This window comes from Ciconia boyciana, chromosome 3 (genome assembly GCF_034638445.1).
Source record: "Ciconia boyciana chromosome 3, ASM3463844v1, whole genome shotgun sequence".
Classification (NCBI taxonomy): Eukaryota; Metazoa; Chordata; class Aves; order Ciconiiformes; family Ciconiidae; genus Ciconia; species Ciconia boyciana.
This window is the reverse complement of record NC_132936.1, coordinates 108,489,997-108,508,862: the sequence shown is the minus strand read 5'-3', so window position 1 is coordinate 108,508,862 and position 18,866 is coordinate 108,489,997. Positions and strand designations below refer to the sequence as shown.

Genomic DNA, 18,866 nt, shown 5'->3' with positions numbered 1-18,866 from the left:
CAGAAAAACTGATGCTTCCAAGAAAACCAAAATAAAACATTTCTTTCTGGAGCACTTACATGTATACATACACACACACACATACGCATATCTGTAAAAATACACTGTAGGTATTGCAAAAGACAGAAGTGGAAATGACCATTAAATCTCAGTTTAGGACTACAATCCAAGGGAAATATTCTCCTGTTTTTCACTGTCTCTCATCTTCGTTTACATTCCAGCTATGTATATGGCCTTCATTGAACACACAGGCAAAATATTTGTTTCTCATGTTGCAAGGAGACAGTTCCACAGCCCAATGCTTCCAAGATCACACAGCCTTTCCTGTTACTGATTTTGAAACATATATTACCCATTAGCCATATTTCTAGTCATTAATCATTGCTAGTGGCTGACTAATTACAAAAGTTTCTGATATACAATGGTAGATATACTGATAGATACAGTTTCTGATATACTTGATAGATTTTCCTTTGAAAATCTATCAAGATGCATTTAGGACATTTTTGTCCTACTGTCTTCTTACATTCTACCATAAGCATACCTTAGTATCCTGAGATATTTAAGTGATGGAGAGTGGTGGAAAGATTTACCCTTCACTCAGTATATCTCTGAGATTTGTCTTAGTAATCACTAAAAAGTCTTCCTTGTCTCCATCTCCTTACAAACTGGTTACAGCTCTCTGTGGCATGAGGACCTTACAGCAGGGAGCCATTCCTTTATCATTTCTGAATGAGACTACTGCAAACCATGGCATCTGAGGCAAAAGGTGAAAATAATATGGATGTGCCTGACCCTTTTTCTTACTGGTTTAAGCCTCTGTGAACACAGCAGGAACATCAGTCTATTAGCTCGCCATCCACTTCTAAGGTCTTGGTCCCAACCTTCAAATTAACTGATGGATCTGAACCTAGCTGCATGAGAAATTATGGTCCAGCGCCCAGCTGTGCTCCTTTGAAATAATGCATATCCCAGAGGCCAGAACAGAGGGTATAGGAGCTGAGGATGCAGCATTATCAGCTGAAGGGATCTGGAATAGGCAAACCAGACAAATACAGAGTATAACCACCTTTAGAAAAAAACTGTTGCTTTCAAAAGGGTTATTTTAATGCTTCTTTTCCCAAAATAAACAAAATTACATCCACATGTTGAGACACACCTGGGTTTCTTTTCTATTATTAGAAATAAAATGCCTAGAGGTTCAGCAGCAGTCCATTAGCAAATGCAGTAATCCTTGCTCTCTGGTGTTCAGCAGCTTGTTTTAGCAGCCAGTCTCAGATTTAGCACCTCATCTTTCATTCTGCTGTCTTCAAAATTTCACAGATACTCATACTTCCTCTGGGTCGTGTATTCCGAGGCCATTCCCAGAAGGGACTGCTTTTCTCGCCCTGTGGCACACACCTGTAACCCAGGAATGCAGTAGCAAAAATTATTCAGAACACTGAAGCATGGAGATGAATTTCAGACCAAGTAGAATGTCAGTAAGAAACGGAAAGTAAATTCATGTTCAGTTTGATAAAAAAAATGGTTTGTATTCTCTCTTCTCATCTTCAACCAGAGGCTATTTCTTTTAAATGTATTTGCTGATGGGTCACACAAGGTACTTCAAGCTTAACAATACTTCCTAGCACAAGTTTTTACATGAACTGATTTTCTAGGCTATTATCCCACAATGTACACAAACAGATCATGACGAAGGTAAAACCTTCGGATAAATGGTTTTTACAAAAGACTACAGTCTTTTGTAGCGAGGGTCCTCGCTTTACTTGAGCAGATTAAATTTAGGAAGGCTACAGTTACCACTGAAGCATATTTTGTGTTTTGAATTTGTTGTTTGTAAACAGAAAGTATTTGTCTTTACCATGCATATTTATTGGAAAATATGACAGCAGGTTCCTGAGGGAGTTAAAGAAAGAAGCAAACCTTTCCTTGCAATACAATCTGGTCCCAATTTCATACAGAGTCATCACAGGAGGTGATGGTGGTGCTGCTTTTGTACAACCGGTACTGAGATGCTGATTTTCAAAGCTATCACTCTGCAAATATTACCATAGGTCAAAGCACAAGTGGAGAGGCTTTAGGTTTTTTTACTGAAGGATGGCTTTTTACTTTGTGAGGACCTCTATGAAGGGACCAGAAAAATTCAGTCACTAGATAAACAATAACAAAGGAGTACATCTGGTGAGCAACAGACGGCCCTCAAAACCAAATGACATCCAATGTTCCTATAGACGTTGTGAAAATAGATGCAGTAGCTCGATGAGTTCAGGATGTCCTTATGTTAGCAGGTGTCGGAGCACATGATTTTATATGAAATTACCTTTTGTGCTAGATAATGAAAGAATATGAAAGTACTGAAAGAAATTTCCAGTGGCTAATTTATAGAATGTCATCAGAGATGAGAAGGGACTGCTAATGAGTCCTTTCAACTCCCAAATAAGTACCACAACTGTATAAACCTTAAGGACAAGTCTTTATAAGACCAGTAGTCCCTGAAGTGAGAAGCTAAAGTCACCGTAAATCCACCAACAAGGTTTTATACCCTCAGCCAAGGTGGTTCATAGTTTTAAGAGTCATATATTATTGTTACCATATACAGTTTTAAGTGTAATATATTACTAAGTGCCTGTTAGAGTAAAAGCCATTATATTAATCATATTAGAGAATTTTCATTCATTAGATTGAGTATATTTTAATAATACAGTGGACTCTTTTGTGAACTGTAAGTAATACTAAATAATTAACAATGCTTATATACAAATTGCCATCATTGGGCTTTACTGCTAATATCCCATAGAGATTAATAGAAGCATTTCATACTCTTATGCATTACTATTTCAGATTAGCTGCAGATTCCAGATGAAATGACTGTATCACTTCACGGTCAGTTCATTTTCGAAAGGTTACTTTTGCAATAATAAAGGCAAGTGACATTTTGTTAATTAACTCTTCTTTTCAGACACCAAGAATATGGTAGTTCACAAACCCATGACAATAATCTCATTTTACTGCCAGGTGAATAAATATGCTATTTCACCAGCTGTTAGCAAGAATACTGTTCCCACTTTCTTTTGTAGGAACCGACTGAATAAATTTTAACTACATTATCATAGGATCACAGGAAAGTTTATGTTGGAAGGGACCTCAGGAAGTCTCTAGTCCAACCTCCTGCTCAAAGCAGGGCCAAATGCAAGGTCAGACCAGGTTGCCCAGGGCTTCATCTGGTCAAGTCTTGAAAACCTCCAAGGACAGAGATGTTCCAACCTCTCTGGGCAACCTGTTCCACTGCCTGTCTCAGGTCGTCTTCAGCAGACTTGTCAGTTCCCAGCCTGTATCATTGCCAGGTCTTATTCCTTCCCTAGTACAGGGCTTTACATTTGTCCTTGTTGAATTTCATAAGGTTCCTGTCAGGCTATGATCTCCATGTTTAACTATTGAAATCCACTTTAAAAAGCACAGATTAATATGCAATACAGAAATGTTCCTAAAAGGCAAAATAAGACGGTTCAGAGCACAACACTATGCTGCTTTGCTTCTACTATTCACTTGCCAGCCAACACCAGAATTATACACTATCACTCTCATGCCCGCAATGGCCACTGGCAAAACTGGGGCTTCAGATTTGCAACGTAGATCACTCACCTAAACTAACTGATCTCAGTAACTGTTCTGTCCCATGCTTTGATAACCAGCACTACAGAGGCATGATAAACATTTTGACTGTTCGTGCCATTGCTAATTTGCTAGCAAATAGAAGAGTGTTTGAGAACAGGGAATCTGGGACTTTTTCCATTATCTGCAGGGTTAGTGGAGCAATACTGTGAGCATAGATCTCACTGCACCTCTTAACTCCTAAGCTATGCTTTTCTGCCCTATTTCTCCAGCCTCCTCACCCCTCTACCGCACAGTTCTTGCCCACTAGCCTGTCTTTCCCTTATCTTCTTGCTAGTTCATAGTCTCAGCCTGGTCTATCCACTGCCTCCCACTTCCTCACCTCCTCCAAATTCAGCTTTTGTCTCCTGGGAGTTCATTAAGACTTCATCACTGGTGCTTCCTCACCAGTGATGAACTACCTGACAGGATACTAAGCACTCCAGAAAGACAGGATCTCTGCTCTTGGTTCCAGGACAGAGTACCAAAAGCAATTGGAAATAGCAATTGCAGGGGAGGTCTTGCTTTAAAGCATAACTAGTGAAATAGAATGGAGAAAGAATTTGCTTAATTCCAACAGATTTCTACTAACTACGTGTGAAATTTTCAGAAGGATTAAAATTAGCCAAAGACAATAATTACTTTTGGCCACAGCAGAAGTCATATTCATGTTACAAAAGTTACCTCCTTCCAGATGTGGAGTCCTTCCAATACATAGACAAGCCAGGAGCCTCCCATAAATTACTCATAAGATTTTCAGCATTGGCAAAATAACATGTCTAGTTTCTTTTCTATGAACATTTTTCTGAACTGTTCAAGAACTTTAGCCTGGAGAGGAAGCCCAACATAAAAATGGGAGCCCATGCAGGGAATAGAAAGTAAGATCTCAACATGGAATATATGAAACAGTCTTAATTGCCATTGACATTAGCTGATTTGCTTCTAATCAATACATGGAAACTTTACACAAGTAATTCTTGCTAACATTGGTTAATCCTGCTAAGAAGGAAGTTAATTTGGGTCTGTGCTGGGGAGACAGTGGCCTCCAACTTTATGAATTCTGAATAACTGAATTCCATCAAAGGAATGAAAATGGAATGGCAAATTTTCTGAATAAGTAACCTATGAGAAATCCTTCATCAGTCACTGAAAATCTTGCAGAGCTAGCTATGCTAATAAGACAATTTGCATAAGATATGCATTTGTCCAAACGCTGAAATAACATTCTGGGCTAAATTCCTCTGATTTTAATGGTGTTTCATTTTTTCCCACCCAGAGCCTGAAATATTCTGCTAATGTACAAGCCCTGCTGGTTGCTCCCACTCATTGCAGACTGTATCAGATCACACCTCATGGCTCCATCATTCTCAACAGAGAAGCCGGAACAAAGTCAAATATGTGATGCTCTTCAACAGTTCTCCTTCTCAGAGAAAGATTAAATTCTATCATATTAAACCAAATGCTCTTCTGCTTTATCTCTTTATACTGAGACTGCTACTGAATGCTCATCCCTGCTGTCCAGAAAAAAACAATCTGGTGCAATAAACCAAGGCCTGGTGTCTTTGCTACAGTTTAGAAAAAATTCAGTATTTCACCAAACCAACATATGTGTTCTAATGGAATTAATGGTCTTAGTCATTTTGAACTTGCACACATAAATGGTTACAATATGCTCTGCACAAATAACAGCATTGACTAATGAATACATAAACATTAAATTATGGATGTATTTATTCAGAAAAATTATTTTCACTTTTGATGCAGTTTTATGAGAGGTGGGTACTTCTGTGATGTGAAAGGAAGGGGAGGCTATGCAGATGTACAGCAGCATGCACTGCAGTGACAGTACAAATGGACTAGTTGCCATCAGCTCAGGATCCTTTATAACCCTGCCTCCTTGTCCTCTGCCTCTGCTAAATTACTATCAGGTTTTACTTATCTCTTTTTTACTGATTTTTAAAGGAAAAAAAAAATCAATTGCCCAAAAGACGTGAGTTGTATTGTTAACATATCAATAACAGAAGTCTTTACCAAATGCTGAATTTAATTAAAGATTGTCCAAACTGATCCCCTAAGCTTTTGTAACTTTGAAATATATTTCTCATGTCATACCAGAGAGAAAACTCAAAACCCATAAATAGGGAATTTTTTAACTGTAGGAGTTAAACTAATGATTGTAGCACTCTGTATCACTTAGAATTTCTAGTCCTTTCAGCTAAAGTCTCTTATAAAAACTATTTTTGCATTTGACAACAGGAACTGAAGAATTCGTATTATAAATTGGAAAAATACCAGAAGAAAAGGTTGGAGGTGGCAATGGAGGAGTGGGAACATGTTTAGCAAGAAGTCTCATGAGACTGCTGTGCTGAAAGATCATTCCTATTCTAAATATAAACCTTTAATACATTAGCCATCCTGTTTTTAAGATCATATAAAATATTTCCAGTCTGAAGCAGAACCAGAAAGACAAGGTGATTCTCTGCGATTTACTCGTCTCTTATGAAGAAGAGAACAGGAAAGGTTTGACATCCTGGTTGGAGCTTCTAGCCCACTTTATACCGCAAATATATAATCTCAATTTGGGTTCTGTCTTCTTTTTCTTTCTGTTATCTTGAAAAGTCTAAATAAACTTGCCTAGACCACAAGAGTCAGATAATGAAAGTTTGGGTCTAGATCTTAAGTAAATATTCAGAACACCATCTAAAATACTCAATTTAACTCTAGGAATAGCTAGGAGAAACAGTGATTGTGATGTAGTAAATAAAAATTCTGCCCTTTTTGGGCTTATTTTTGGGAGTTAATATAAAATCTAGTCATTCAGAGTTTCCTTTTTCCAAGTCCTATATGTTTTGTACCTACTTCATGACTGGTGACATTAATCAGTAAGGACGAGGTATGCTTTCTTTTGTTAAACCAATTGTCACTTTTATTTCTGAGACAAAAGTGGCTGAGCAGTAACAGGTACCAGCTCTAGTCATCCATGCTCTCCAAATGGAGCTCTCTTGTGTTATTTCTTAAAGACTTTACTTGTCACTCAGAGCTCTGAAGCAGTTGTTCACTGGAAGATCAATGAAATACAAGTCTCAGAGATTACTGGAGAAATGGAAGAGCTAAATGTGATCTTAACTAGTCATTACCTGGGAAGAGAACAATGACTCATGTCAACTTCAGCACATTAAACAGCCTTTAAGAAACTATCATGACTCACAAGTACTGCACACACACACACACTCTCACAAAAAACCTGTTTCTCAGTTCAAGGCATTTAGTTCCTATGGAAAAACTAAGCTCTCTTCTCCTTGAACCCGCAACAGCCTTACGTTAACGTAATTGCCTTGACATCAGCCAGCTAATTGATTCAGAGGGGCAGATGCTATACACGTGTTTCTTGCTGACTGGGTTACATAAATTGTTGATCTATAAACTGATGTGAAACAGCACTTAATAGGAAGGAACTTTTTTTTTCCTAACAGATATTGTAAGAGTTTGCTTTGGATTGCAATTTAAGCAACTCTCAAAGTCAAACTGACTCCAGGGAGGTTTCCTTTGTGGACATGGTTATGTAAAAGAAAAATATTTTTCAGCAAGTATTTTGCGGGGGGGTGTGTGTATATTTTGGCTTCTGAACCATCCATTTTAGTGGCAATAATTCTGTATCCATTGAAACAACTAACATCAGCAAAACTATTCAGTTAAGCAAAGCTAATCAAGTTGCCAGACTCAGGCTTGAAATGGAAGCAAATATGACATCTTAGCAGTACTGGCATTTATAACTCATATTAATGATCTATCAGTTACTGTCATCACTGACAAGTATATATGTATACTACCTTCTGAGAGGTACTTTGAACATCCAGATAACTGAAAATCAGAAAGCATTTTTGCTGATTTGAACTGTGGAAGAGTTTTCCACTGTGACAATCTGAATATAACCAGACAAATCTCAGTGGAGATCATACTGCAGGAAAAGGTAAAACACTGGACAACCCCCTGAGTATTCTTCATATATTTGTTCTGGCCCAGATGGAGAAGTCAATTTGTGATAATTAGGGTGTAAATTTCCAAGTGCTGCAGCTTAGCTGCCCTAATTCCCACTAAGGCCACTTTGTCTTGCTAGGAGAAAGTAATCTTGCTTTGCAGTACCATAAGCTATTTTGCCTTTAGCACTGAAGTGTCTCCAGCAAGAATAGTGTGAATTAGTGAACTGTAAATTCACACCCAATGTGGATTCCTATTAATTTCCTTCTGTTAAAATGCCCATAAATAGGGGAGGTGGCTTGGAGCTGCCTAGCAGGCTAATAGATGCCCAGAAAGAAAAACAGTCTATCACAAAAGTGAAAAAAGTCACTGGGAAAATGAATTAAGATGATCTATGTCCACAAATGGCATTACTGACTTCATTTTCACCTTGAAGAGGACGGACTGTTTCTAATGCATCCCAAGGAAGAAGGTAAAAGTATTGCAAACAAGCTTGAGTAGCTGAGTAAACAGCTTGATGTGCCTAACAACTAGCTACTCATCTGAGCAACTAGGGTAGCTGAGCGTGGCAAGGTGTGCACACACTGCATTGAGCCTGACACAGCAGCTGAGGGAGATTGTCCTCTGATGGTTGTTCACTGGACGGTCTGAAATAAGAAATCCAATTCTTATCAGAAAAGTGTCTGCCTTGCAAAATTTGGAAGTGTACCAAGCACAACGAAATTCCCCTGCTAATCATCTTGGTGCAAGTGAAGAGGAACAAAGACTTAATTACTCTTCTGCTCCAACAAATGGTACCTCCACACTAACATCCAGAAACTGCGCTGGGGAGCGTCTATGCCTTTACCCATTCCAAAATCATCCTACGTGGATTATTTCATCCTGCAGAGCTGCCAGGTCTGAATTAAACCCAAACACATCATGTAGTTTCCAATCCTTTGATTGTATTTATCAATATTCTTTGTTAACAAGTGTGGGACTTTCTTTGAACTTAATAAAAATATGCTCATAAAACACTGACCGTCTGTCTGAAGGGTCATACTATGTTTTCTTAAGATGTAATTTAACAGTGTTCTGCAAAAAGCACAGAGGGCTGAGAGTTGCTTCAAGTCGAGTATATTTACTTACATGTTTAGCAACATATTCTCATTTTCATTTCTTAGAAACCAGAGGGAGCAAGTTAAAATGAATGAAATCAACTTGTTGACTTGTAAGAAGCAAAAATAAAAATGTTGCCTCTGTTAGCTACAAAAGCACATTAATACTGCATGACACCTTCCATTTTTTCCACTACACAGCCAGGGTCTTCTTTAAGAAGACAACTTTCAGCTTAGAAACTCAAGACATAGAAACATTAATTTAACTATGCTGCAAGGCAAAGATGTGTTCAGATTGTTTGAATTCCTAGGCAAGGTGTGAAATCAAACTGGAGGGAGTCTCCAGATAAACTAAGAGCAATCGTCTGACTGCATTTTGGTCCAAAGCTGCACCAACCATAGTCGTATAAACTCATTTTATGCAGTCTCTTTTGTTAACTTATTTAGTGTCTTCTGTCCCTGAACATCAAATGTGAATTCCAAACCCCACAATATTGTGCCCCAAATCTGAGGCATCTGCATTTACTGCCATGTTATATCGTGAAAGTAGGTCACCACATGACTTCATATCTGAATATCCATCAAATTCATAGGGGCTAACAGCAGATATTCACCCTTCTGTCTATAAAGCTTCTTAAATGAGATTCTGCTTCAATATGCAAGTTTTATGGTATCTTTATGTATTGTGAAAATGTGCTTTTTCACAATAACAACTAATATTTTACTATCTTTGGCAGCAGGAAAAGCGTTTATTAAATACTACAGAACATTATGAGGCAGGCTGAGATATGCAGGAAATGCCCCTACAGGAAAGCCAGTTTACCTAAGGAGACTGACACCCATTTCCAGTGTGGTTTATATTTTAAAAGTTGCTATAATGTCAGACCAACTATGTATTTGAGAAATCCTGAAAGGCAGATGAGGTTCCAGAAGACTAGTAAAGATAAACACCATCTTCAGAAAGAGGAAAGGGAATAGCCAGGGAATGATAAACATTTTGGCATGTTTAATTATTTATTCCATAAATTTTCTGTTAATTTAAATTAAACAAGTACCTAGAAAAGAACAAGAAAAAAAATAGCCAGGACCAATGATTAATCAAGGTAACATTGTACCAAATGAAACAAAATTCTTTCTATAACAAAGTAACAGGCCTCGGGACAAGGAACGAAGCAATTAGAGCCATATATCTTATGTATCTTATATATCTTATGTATCATATATCTTATATCAAATGTAAGAGCCATACTCTTACATTTTGACACTGTTTCACATGACACTTTCAAATGTGGGTTAAGGAAGCATGGTTTGGTTGACATTTTTACATGACTACTAATATCGTGTTGAGAAAATGCAGCTGGTTTTGCTATTCATGATTCACTGTCAAAGTGGAAGGATTTTGCACATGGGATTGTGTAGGATCCTACCTCAGGTCTAGCACTAGTCAAAACTTCCATTAATATTTTGGATAACACAGTAGAGAGGATTATTACATACCATTCAGCCGTCAGCTGCAGAGGATCTCTTAACTGCCTGTGAAAGGGTAGGCTGCAAATTGAGAATCATCACAACAAGTTAAGGAATCAATGCGAAAAGTATATGCAACTCATCAAACAAAAATGAGCAGTACCACATTTAGGTAAGAATAATTAAATACACACTATTAAGAGTGGGAACAATTAGACAGCAATCCTTAGAAAAACAGATGCATGTTTTATCACAAACCGAACGCGAGTCAATAGTATCAATCTGGCATGAAAACAGAAAACATTGTGCTGGGATATATAAGCAAAAATGTAGCACTGCAGATATGAAGTAATGACATTTTGGGACATTATACTTGTGAAAACTATGTGCATCAGTTGGAGACAATTTAGGAGATATTATAGATGTAAAACACGTGGCCTCTCAGATAAGGCAGAAAGAATTGAGCTCATTTCACCTAAAGAAAACTCTGAAGACCTGCATGAAAACAGTCTTCAAATATGTAAAGGGGTAGTGAGTGTGGAAACAGAATATAATATTCTTTGCCCACTAGAGATAGAATAAACTGTAATGGTGTTAAATTAAAAAAAAAAAAAGTTATTTAAATTAGAAAGACTTTTCTGTTGGTAAAGACAGCAAAGTAATGAAACAGATTTGCCCACAGAGACCAGTTCCATGAACTGGAATATTTTACGAGCAGTTTACACAAACCTATGTCAAGAAATATTTGATCTGGCTTTTTGTCAGGTAGTTAACTCAATGGCATTTTGGTGTGACTTCCAACCCTATTATCTATGATTTTAAAATATTTTAAATCAGAAAGAGAATGCTCTGTTTTGTTTTCATTAAGTTGAATGAGTAAGAGGAAAACCTATTGGCTTATCCTAGAGAGGTGGTCAATGCCCCATTGTCATGGTTTAACCCCAGCTGGCAACTAATCCCCACAGGCGCTTGCTCACTCCCCCCCGGTGGGATGGGGGACAGACTCAAAAGAGTAAAAGTGATAAAACTTGTGGGTTGAGATAAAGACACTTTAATAGGGAAGGCAAAAGCTGCACGCGCAAGCAAAGCAAAGCAAGGAATTCCTTCACTCCTTCCCATGGGCAGGCAGGTGTTCAACCATCTCCAGGAAAGCAGGGCTCCATCGTACCTAAGGTTACTTGGGAAGACAAACGCCATCACTCCGAACTGCTTGTCAGTAAGAGGCATCTGGACAATGCCCTTAATAACATGCTTTAACTTTTGGTCAGCCCTGAAGTGGTCAGCCAGTTGGACTAGATGATATTGTAGGTTCTTTCCAAGTGAACTCTCCTCTTCTTTTTTCTTCCCTTCTTTTCCCTTCCCTTCCCTCCTCTTCCCTTCCCTCCTCTTCTGTCATCTATTTCACACAAACTCCACTGTAACAATCTCCAACAAAAGAAGCCACAGCACCATTAACCAATGAAACATGCAGTGACCACATTACAGTGGGAATCATTCTCAGGTTGAACAGCAGGCCAGGAGACTTCTATGAAGCAATTTTTGAAAAGCTGTTTTCAAAATGGCTTTATGAATGGTTACAAATATTTTTCAGTTCTCAGTGAATATAGATTTCTCATACTCAATAGGAGAACAAATATTCTTTCCCAAATGAAAGAAGTAACTGTTAAAAGAGGTGAACATATGAACATAATATTATAATAGATTCAGATTATTGTGTAGGTTTCAAACCAGAATGTGCTTAGAAAAAGCAAAACTCTCTGTCTGCATCTGCGAAATAAAAGCAGGAATAGGAGGAGAACACATTATATCACTTCTGTTTAAGAATTCTGCAACCCCCAAAATTACATTCAGTATTATGTCTTTAATGCCCAATTGTGACAGCAAGTGTAACACAGAAAGATATTCAAGGTCTATATGTGACGTAGTCTATTTAACCCAGAAAACTCCAAGTAATGTAATTACTTTGTCCTATTCCCTCCCTTTACTTTTGATTTGAAAAATAACTGTTTACACAGAAGATACATTCCCACAGACTTTGATGCACACTGCATCTAAGGTCTAAGACTGGATGGTTAACTAGACATTGGTTATAAATTACGAATCAGAGACTCATTACCCTACCTAACACATATTCTAAATCATTGAATCACAGAATGGTTTGGATTGGAAGGGACCTTTAAAGATCATCTAGTCCAACCCCCCTGCTATGGGCAGGGACACCTTTCACTAGGTCATGTTGCTCAAAGTCCCGTCCAACCTGGCCTTGAACACTTCCAATGATGGGGCATCCACAACTTCTCTGGGCAACCTGGTCCAGTGTCTCACCACCCTCATCATAAAAAATCTTCTTCCTTATGTCCAATCTAAACCTACCTTCTTTCAGTTTAAAACCATTGCCCCTTGTCCTGTCACTACAGGCCTTGGTAAAAAGTCTTCATCTTTCTTATAAGCCCCCTTTACATATTGAAAGGCCGCAACAAGGTCTCCCTGGAGCCTCCTCTTCTCCAGGCTGAACAACCCCAGCTCTCTCAGCCTTTCCTCATAGGAGAGGTATTTCAGCGCCCTGATCATCTGATCATTTTCATGTCCAAATCATGATCTCTTACCTTTTATTCAAGCCTCTTCAAAAGGTTTCTTGAGATTTAGGGAAGCACAATATCTGAAATCCATTCTAAAAATGTCTACCTACTCCCTCAAAAAAGAGAAAACCTGGGTATTTTTAAGCCCCGCTATTCAGACTGCTTCTTCTGGTATTATATCTGATGGATGAGGTAGCTAAATTTGAGAGAGAATGTTAAACCCCACTACCAGCCACAACCTTTCAGGTGAGTTTGTGTGGAGGATCATACTTTATTGGCACAAGCAGAAGGAGAAATGCTAATTTCTCTGCAATTGGTAAGTGCTGTGCAGGAGCAGGGAAAGGCAGTGGAGTAAACGAACAGCAGGGGAAAGCACAGCCTTAAAATTTAACATTATAGCAGGCAGCTGAACTGCACAAGCACATTTAGAAATAATTGAGCTGCTCTGTTTGGTACTTCAGAGCTCACAAACTATGTTGGTTTTTTGCTTACTGAGAATATCAGCTCAATTGAGTGACTTCTCTTATTTATCTTTAGGTTTCATTCCAGGTATAGGAGACTTTCACAGCAAAGAATAATTGAGAATGGATAGAACTGTAAATCTTCGAGGACTTACTCAATGTACGTGAAGTCTGAATCAAAAGCGTGGATATGGCCACCCTGTTCAGAGCAGTCTGGCTCCAACTTTGCTCCGTTTACAGTCATTTTTTATTCTGCTATTTTATGACTGCTAGGTATTATATTATGAATAGACTTGAGAGGGAGAAGTGGGAGAGGTGTGGGAAAGATGGAAGAAAATGAAATATGACTAGGATAGGAGACAATTAGGACAGGGATTGACTTTTCAGCACTATAAGCAGTGCAAGGTACTGAGCTGTCTGGTGAAGAAGTGCCTAAGGAAATCCTCAGATTTCTTGTCCACGTCTGCTTGAAGTTTTGACACAACTACACCCACCAACCACTAGTTTTTATACCAGGGAAAAAAGCCAGCAAAGAACAACCTGGTTGTGAAAATTAGGTTTGTTATGGCCGTGTAGGACAAGTGACTTAGCCCCCAGAAGGCAGGCCGCAATGGAAATGTGGGGAAGAAAGAAATGTCTCGGATTATTAAAAAAGGAAAGGTTCAGTTATCCTATGAGTTGCATTTTGTGTCCAGTTCTGGGCTCCTCAGTACAAGAGCAACATGGGAATAATGGAGAGAGTCCAGGAAAGGGCCACAAAGATGATTAAGGGACTGGAGCACCTCTCGGATGAGGAAAGGCTGAGAGAGCTGGGACTATTGAACCTAGAGAAGAACAGGCTCAGGGGGATCATATCAATGTATATAAATACTTGAAGGGAGGGTGCAAAGAAGATGGAGCCAGGCTCTTTTCAGAGGTGTCTGAACACAGGACAAGAGGCAATGGGCACAAACTGAAACAGGAGAGGTTCCCCCTGAACATCACAAAACACTTTTTACTGTGAGGGTGACTGGCAGAGGTTGCCCAGGCAGGTTGTGGAGTCTCCATCCCTGCACGTATTCAAGAACATGGTCCTGGGCAACCCCCTTGAGCAGAGGGTTGGATCAGACGACCTCCAGATATCCCTTCTAACCTCAACCATTCTGCCACTCTGTGATTCTGTGATCCACTCCTACTGAGCATGGGGAGCAGTCGGTTTGTTTTGCAGGTTTCCTAACTTTATTTAGGAGTCATGCCACAGAAATCAATGAAGGAGATCACAGGTGAGAAAGGCCTCAGTTTCTTGAACTTCAAGCAGACAGGGTTGAAGCTCCCAGGCTAAGAGCTATGGAGACAGAAGAAACACAGCAACCCTCCAGCTGATTAAGGAACAACCCAGATCTGTTATCAAGAGTCACACGTTTCTTGTCAGGTGACTGTAAAATATGGGTTTTAAATCATTATTTTAGCCTGCTATTGTCAGTAGGACAAATGAAGCTAAAAGTTCCAGGCTGTAAACTTTCTCTAAAGAAATCAATGGGAACGTAGAGTCTATTTACTAGATATTTATGCAATCACCATTACAGCAGTGTCAGTACTCTTGCCAATATTTATGTACTTCTCCTCACCATAATGCTGTAAGGTCAATGAATCTGTGAAACCGCACAGTCAAAAATACAAGATTCATGAACCCCGAGAGAAAATGCTGTGATAAGACTCAGCAAACCAATCTTGAAGAGTAATCAAGTGATGAGATCTCTCCTTGGAGAAAAGCATACATGATTTATAGGTCCTGCTTTTAACATTTCAGATCTGCTAATATCACTGAATCCAAATATATTGGACTGACTGTACATGCACAGATCAGCTGAGCATGTGCCATCAGTTCAACACGGAGCATGACAGGCGTTGCTGGACGGTTACTGAGCTGTTAATATGCACATGTGCAGCTGCTATCGTCTGAGTTTTGGTCACCTGACAACAAGACATTATTTTTCTGCTGTCTGAAACAATAGCAATTACCTGTAAGAACATGCTTTTCTGGAAGGCTGAGCAGGTATGTTGTTTGCCTATTTTATCCAATGAGTGATTACATTTAAAGTAGATAAATAAGCCTGGAAGCAATACTTAGTTAGGTGTGCACCTAACCAGCTGAACTTACCATTCAAGTAACTAAATGATTTCATGAACCTGACCCTTAGCTAACTTACCAAAAGCCACAGAATGAGCAGTCATGTCTCAGTCCTCGGCTCTCATCTTAGTCGCATGCTATCTTTTTTGCCTCATTATCTCTCTCTATGGCCTGATTTTTCAAAGAAAGTGACTGTAAATTTAGAAGAATATAAGTACAAGACTGGGCATGCAGGGCAGGAAAAAATCACGTGGTGAACATCTCAGCAAGGTTTTTTCATCTTCCCGGTCCTTGGCTGTAATAGAAATACACTAGTAGTTGTTCCCAATTAATAGATTTCTCAGTGTCTGCAAAACTGCAATGTTACTTGTCTTTGTATATTATCAAATGAGGATCCAATCCTGAAGCACTTCCAAAATACAAAAAATACATATGTATCATATATACAAATAATAGGTTTTACTTTTCTGAGTGTACCCACAGATCTTCCATGGGTGTGAACTACTCATATGAAGAAGGCTTTCGAATCAGATCCATACCTCACAGATTACATTTAAACCAATACTCAAAGAACCATGAGAGAATATATTTTGTGTTTCATTTTTATTTTGCAGAGGATTTTTTATTAAAAAGTAAGTTGTAAGAAAGCTGAGGTCCAGCTTCTGCGAAAGAACAGGGGCAGAGTTAAGCTACATCACTTATTCTAGGCTTGAAAACATTTTGCACAGCCATTGAGAGGTTAAGTTCTCTAGAAAGTCCAACACTGATTTCAGCATGAAATCTTCTCACAACGCTGATACCAGCACACTATGGGACTGAAAGGCAAAGCCTTCAGTTAATCCAATTCTGCCAAGACAAACGCCTTCCCCAATTTAGTGTTAGAGAGAGCATCTTCCTGGGCATGAGCTCTGGAGCCTACAGCACCAAGCAGGGAAGGGAGTGGGATGGCAACTGGCAGGAGAAAGGTCTGCTACTGGCTCAGACTTCAACATTTGTGGAAATCCGACCTTCACTTTCACCACTGTAGCTCCTGAGAAGCAAAGGGGTATCTTAGAAAACATCAGTGCTGGAAAGAAATTCTAGGTGGTAAACTGAGAGGATGCGTAATAACTTCGATTTTATGAGCATGGTCCGGAAGCTGTCATTTTAACAGAATTATGCAGATTTGGTGCCCCCTGCTGTCTTGTCTTTTACTGCCAGAGTGACCGATGAAAAATCCGTGGGAAAAAAGTGCTAAAAGCACCCAGCTGCACAAAACACCCCCGAAGGGCAAATTAAGGACTCTGCTCAAAAAGGTACATTTCAACTAGAGTGAGAGTCCAGAGACTGCTTTGGCGAAGCATCCAGGAGCCGAGAACAGCAGAGCCGTATGTTGGTAGAATAATGATCACAAACGGGAAAAGCAGCAAGTGCATCATCACCGAAGGGAACTGACGGAGACCTGAGCACACCTTGGCACACCTCCATTGCTTGAGAGCAGGACCACAGAAACGATTCATCTTTTGTGGGGATAAAACCACATGAAATCTTTGTGGTCCCTCTTTCCTCGCTCAGGTCTGGGTCTGCTACATTCCTGCCTCTCACCCCCAAACAGAGTTTAAATGGACTCTAAATACTTTTGTATTATGGTAGCACCTAGAGGTCTCAAGAAATATTAGTACCAGTGGTACCTCCACGTACATACTGGGAGCATCTACATAAGCTTTTGTATCAACTAAACTGGAAGATGTGCTCCAGGAGCCTACCCAATACACCAAGCTCCTGCAAGGGACAAGCCTAGAGGCAACCCAAAGTAAAACCCCTCCAATGCACGCAGCACAGCTGTTGGGATGGCAGCACAACCTGTTTCTCTCTACACAGCAAATCTTCTTGGGCTGTGCTGCATGCTAAAGTAGATGTACCCACTTAAAATGAGACTCACCCGCTGAATCTCACTGCCGCTGCGGGCAGTTGTCTAACCTCTCCCTCCCTCTAGCTGTTTCTTCCCAGTCCATCCATTTCGTTAGCACCAGCAACCATCTGGTGGCACACAGGGCTTGCTTAACTTCCAGACTCAATTAAAAACTAATCTCTCTTTTTTTTTTTTCCCCAGGGCTGGTTTTTGGTTGGATCAGTTTATTGTATGGTCATGTGGGTGCCTGGTCTGATGTAAGAAGGAGGAAGAATGTCCTTTTGACAGCAGTACAGTCTTAGATTGGCTTAAGCTAATCATGAAACTTCTGGCCTAAATCAAATAAGGGTGTGAGATGCCAACAGTTTTAACGGCTTGTCCAAAGTAATAGAGCACATTTCTAGCACAGCTGGGTTGAAATCCTGCTATAATCAATGGCTGAGATTTTATATCCCTAACTTTTTAAATTTCTCCATTGGTTTCTGGCCCTTTCCCTGTACTTCTCCTGGAATACTACACAATATAAGTGATGATGAAATAAAGCTACAGTGCCCCATCTGAGCCTCTGCAGAGCAGCAGACAGGACTTTTCGAGGAAGAATGTCTGTTTAAGTGATTTTCTACTGTAAATCACCAGTAGGCTAACAACTGATAATTTTGTTTATTCTCAAAGACATTTCTTTAAAGGGGCCCTTGTTCAGTAGTCACGGCAATGAATCAGTCAGTCAGTTACTTCCTCCCTTGGCTATCTGTGCTTGAAGATAAAAAACCCCATAAAACTCCACAGAGAAGGGACAGTCCTGTCTTGCCGCAACAGGGGTGTTTAGTGACTGAGACCAGTGCCTGTCTTCCTGAAACTCTGGTGCTAAGACGGTGTTGTGCTGTACTTCAAAGAGACGTGCAGCAGACAATGCTTCATCATTTCATATTCTCCTCGTGTTGGAAGGCTGTTAGGACTGGCATTGAAACTACGAGTCACTGACGTATGGAAAGGCTTTCTCGTGAACAAGGTGAAATTTCTGTCATTTGTAGGGTCTGAGAAGGTTTTTTAACTTCAAGATAAAAGAATGTGTCCAGCTTCTCTGACACTTATATATACACACAAGTCCTAAACGGCCATTTTCAACTCTTGAACTCCTGTGACTTAGTGAGATGGTATGATCTGTATTACATCTGCTGTAAGAGTATTTAAACAAACATCACTTATAAAATCTTGCCCACTCCCACCATCCAGAAATCCTGTTTTGTATTTCACACATTTTATTTTTATACCTCAGCATTGAAAACACCAGAAGGCCGGAGTTTGGCCTGGTAATTATTAAATGTTGCACCCGGATACAAAATCAACTTGCTTACTACATCCTTTATACTTGTTATTTTACTCAGTGTACTGGCTGCAGGGGCTGAGTCTAAAAATTCACTTCTATCTCCTCTGACTGTTGTGTAAGTAAGTCAGCAGTCTGTCCTCTTTTCACCTCTTTTCAGGGTGAAACACATCCACGCACAGACACCTCAGGGGTTGTGCAAGAAGAAGATTATGAGGGTGGATCCACTTGTTTTGATCTCCTGACACAGCACTGTGGCTCACCCTGCTTCCAGGCTCTGGAGCTGCTCCTGCAGCTGCCTTCTTGCT

The 18,866-nt window shown here is 39.6% G+C and overlaps 1 long non-coding RNA gene across 1 annotated transcript; it reads right to left on the bottom strand.

Annotated features, from left to right (window-relative positions):
• Positions 1–1,375: 1,375 nt before the first annotated feature.
• Positions 1,376–17,308, bottom strand: LOC140650292 (uncharacterized). The gene is made up of 3 exons (XR_012041913.1): positions 17,265–17,308; positions 10,224–10,274; positions 1,376–1,401 (listed from the first exon to the last, which is right to left on the bottom strand). It is a non-coding gene; the product is annotated as an uncharacterized lncRNA (long non-coding RNA).
• Between the last annotated feature and the right edge of the window lie 1,558 nt (positions 17,309–18,866).